General features: G+C 42.9%; 1 non-coding gene across 1 annotated transcript; it reads left to right on the top strand.

Annotated features, from left to right (window-relative positions):
• The first annotated feature begins 1,546 nt into the window (after positions 1–1,546).
• trnak-cuu (transfer RNA lysine (anticodon CUU)) lies at positions 1,547–1,619 on the top strand. Its single transcript has one exon. It is a non-coding gene; the product is annotated as a tRNA-Lys (tRNA).
• Positions 1,620–4,341: the final 2,722 nt, after the last annotated feature.

The following is a 4,341-nucleotide window of genomic DNA, read 5'->3' on the forward strand; positions in this document are numbered from 1 at the left end:
CTGTGTTTCTTACACGAGGACACCCAAATCTCTCTAAACACAAACATTTGAAAGATTCTCATCCTTTAAATTGTTTTTGTTTTTCCTATTCTTCCTACCAAAGAGAATAACCTCACATTTCCCTACATTATACTCCATCTGCCACCTTACTGCCCATTCGCTTAGTCAATCCAAAACCCTTTACTACTCTGTGTTCTCCTCACAGCTTACTGTCCCAGCTAACTTTGTAACATCAGCAAACGGGTCGGTTCTAGGACCACTGCTTATCTTGATATATATTAATGACTTCGATGTGGGTGTACAGGTCACAATTTCAAAATTTGCAGATGAAGCAAAATTTGGAAGTATAGTGAATAGTCAGGAGGAGAGTGATAGAATTCAGGAAGTCATAGACAGGCTGCTAAAATGGCCGCACATGTGGCAGATGAAATTTAAAGCAAAAAAGTGTCAAGTGATACATTTTGGTAGGAAGAATGAGCAGAGGGCATCTAAACTAAATGTTAGAATCTGAAGGGGGTACACCAACAGAGAGACCTGGGGGTATGTGTGCACAAATCGTTGAAGGTGGCAGTGCAGGTTGAGAAAGCAGTAATACATGCTTAAGGGATGCTGGGCTTCATGAAAAGATGTATAGAGTACAAAAGTTTAGAAATTATAATGAGACTTTATAAAACACTGGTTTGGCCCCAGCTGGAGAACTGTGTCCATATCTGGCACCGCACTTTAGGAAGGATGTGAAAGCTTTAGGGAGGGTACAGAAAAGATTCAAAAGAATGGTTACAGGGATGAGGGACTTCAGTTGCTTTGATAGTCCGGAGAAGCTGGGGTTGATCTCATTGGAGCAGAGAAGATGCGAGGAGATTTGACAGATGTTTAGAAGTTAAAGAGGGATCTGGACAGAGTAGATAAGAGGGAAACTGTTTCCATTGACAGGAGGGTCGTAAATCAAAGGATACCGATTTAAGGTGATTGGCAAAAGAACCAAAAGCAACATGAGGAAAAACATTTTTACGCAGCTATTTGTTAAGATCTGGAATGCACTGCCTGAAGTGGTGGTGGAGGCGGATTCAATGGCGGCTATCAAAGGGGATTTCCATAAGTACCTGAAGGGGGAAATTTGCAGGGCTATGAAGAAAGTGCGGTACTAGCTGAAGTGCTCTTGCAGAGAGCTGGCACGGGCTCGACGGGCCGAATGGGCTTATTCAGTGCTATAACCATTCTATGGTTCTATGATTGATAGATTCTATAACCTACAGGTGCCCACACACATATTAACAGAGCCAGAGAGGAAGACAGAATCGGGAAGCACAGGGAAATAGAAAAGATTTAATAGAAAAGAGATATCGACAAGGACAAAAAGTGCTTTGTGATCAGAAAATTACCTGAAATCCTGTGTTTAATAAAAGGGCTTTTGATGCTTGATTTCCTTACACATCTTGGAATTGAGGGGATCCTGGTTCGTTGTTTGTAGAACAAGTTAAACCCCTCGGGCAGAGCCAACAGGCGCCTGGCTGCAATCAGTGATGAGGTCACGCAATTTGAGCAAGCCCGGCTAGCTCAGTCGGTAGAGCATGAGACTCTTAATCTCAGCATCGTGGGTTGGAGCCCCACGTTGGGCGAGTGCTTTTCTCTTCAACTTTTATGTTGCTTTCCCGGAAAAGCATCATTAATTAACCGAAAATCTTCTTTTGCACAATGAAAGAAATGAAAAATGAGCGAGAGTCGATACTTCAATCATTTTATTTTTGGTTTGCATGTTAACTGTTACCCATATCTCATTTTTCACAATAAATGGGCTACTCCTGCTCTTAATTCTTTCGTTCTTATGTTTTTATGTCCTTACACAGGTGTGCAGTCTCCCCCTGGACATGCATCAGGAGCAAGTTTCAACAACATTTTTCCGCGAACGTGATAGCTGCTACTCTGCTGAATCATCTCCACTTTCCATACCAGGTGAGATGGAAATGTTAAACGAGCGGGTTAACCGCTGTATTACACTTTTAAGTGATGACCCAAAGCACCTCATAGCGGTGTCAAAAAGATGAGCTCCGCTGACTAATAATAAGGAATATCAGAATAGGGTTTCGAAAACTCGCTTTCAGAGGAGGCCGCTCGGCCATCCTGATAAACCAAAAGCTGAACTGAAATTTCTCACTTCCGCATTGAGAAAGTTTCAGTCCGGGTGCTTGTTCAATGCTGCTCGAATGCTCAGTGACCGAGATATCATCTCCCCCAGGGTTTTCCTGAGCCTGTGCTCGGTGTATGGGAAGTTTTGGCCTGGGTCCCAGGGATGGACAATAACTCTTTGTGCTCTGGAGCTCTGTATGAGCAAATAATTAATGGGTTTGCTTCCGCGACTGAAATGCAGCTTAGATCTGTTGGTATTAGCCGAGGTCGGGGCTCCGAATATATTGCATTTTGTTCACGTTTATTTGAGGAATATCCGTAGTCAGGAGCTGAAAAGTACCAAGAGCTGAAAAAACATGAAAAAAGATAAGAAATGTCAGCAATTTTGATCAACACTTTAATGTATTCTCTGTTAGTTTAGTGGTTTATTTATTTTAATCACCATTCATTAACCGATAGCGTTGATTTTGCAGAATGAAAGAAATGCTCACACTGAGGGACAGCCGAAACTTGAAAAATTTAACTTTAATTATTTGCAAACTGTATACATTGATGAATTTTCATCCACTTTCTGATTTTACACACTGTGTATTTTAGGATCTATTTTAAAATGTTCAGTGCTTCTGTCACAAGGAAACTGGGGCATCTTTAGTTAAATTTATTTCACAGAAAAAACACCCTGGAACATAATGATGCCGCCACTGATCTAACCGGGCACATTTCGTGTGTGAAACGAATGTGATAACCGCTACACTAAGGAAATCTCTGCTTAAATGAAGATCCAGAAGTACGTGCTCAGTGAGAAGGTAAAATAATGAATTGTTATTTCTGCAATACTATCCTTTCACTAACTAACAATATATATTAATGATCTGGACGAGGGAATTGGATGTAATATCTCCAAATTTGCAGACGACACAAAGCTGGGGGGGAGGGTATGCTGTGAGGAGGATGTCGTGAAACTCCAGTACGATTTGGACAGGCTGGGTGATTGGCCAGAAACATGGCAAATGCACTATAATGTGGATAAATGTGAGGTTATCCACTTTGGTGGCAAAAACAGGAAGGCAGATTATTAGTTGAATGGTAATAGATTGGGAGAAGGGGAAGTGCAAAGAGACCTGGGTGTTCTTGTACGCCAGTCGCTGAAGGTAAGCATGCAGGTGCAGCAGGCGGTTAAGAAGGCAAATGGTATGCTGGACTTCGTAGCAAGATGGTTCGAGTACAAGAACAAGGATGTCTTGCTGCAGTTGTAGAGGGCCTTGGTGAGACCACACCTTGAGTATTGTGTGCAGTTTTGGTCGCCTTACCTGAGGAAGGACGTTCTTGCCATGGAAGGAGTGCAGCGCAGATATACCAGGCTGATAACTGGGATGGCAGGAATGACATATGAGGAGAGATTGTGTCGATTGGGCTTAAACTCACTGGAGTTTAGAAGATCGAGAGGGGACCTCATCGAAACCTATAAAATTCTGTCAAGCCTGGACAGACTAGATGCAGGAAGGATGTTTCTGATGGCCAGGGATTCCAGAACCATGGGTCCTAGTCTATGGATAAGGGGTAAGCCATTTAGGACTGAAATGAGGAGGAATTTCTTCACCCAGAGAGTGGTGAACCTGTGGAATTCTCTGCCACAGAGGGCGGTGGAGGCCAGTTCATTAAGTATATTCAAGAAAGAGTTGGATATATTTCTTAAGGCTAAAGGGATCAAGGGATATGGGGAGAAGGCAGGGACAGGGTACTGAATTTGGATGATCAGCCATGATCTCATTGAATGGCAGAGCAGGCTCGAAGGGCCGAATGGCCTACTCCTGCTCCTATCTTCTATGTATCTATGTATCTATGTATCTATGACCGAAATTGCACAAGTCAAAAATGTTCCTTTCAAACTCAATGGCCCAGAAATTCGGGTCCCCATGCGTGAGTACGCACTGGGAACTCACGCGTAGGCCCAACGAAAGTGCCAGTTTGTGCATGCACTGCGCATGCATGGGAAACTGGAACTTCCATTCCCTTGAAAGAAGGGTTTGACAGGTGGAATGCATGTGCCAGAGTGGCAGCGCGTGCACATTGAATTTACTTTTTTTTGCAGGATTCTCCGGGAGGGTATGCCTCCAGCAGTTACATTTTTAAAAAGCAGATGCAAGGCCTGCTTTTAACAAGGTAACTGGTGAATTAATTAAAATTAAAACTTTTTTCCGCAGGTTTATTATT

The sequence above is a fragment of the Somniosus microcephalus genome, unplaced genomic scaffold (assembly GCF_052327205.1).
Source record: "Somniosus microcephalus isolate GS21.2 unplaced genomic scaffold, FLI_Smic_1.0 unresolved_chr4, whole genome shotgun sequence".
Taxonomy (NCBI): domain Eukaryota; kingdom Metazoa; phylum Chordata; class Chondrichthyes; order Squaliformes; family Somniosidae; genus Somniosus; species Somniosus microcephalus.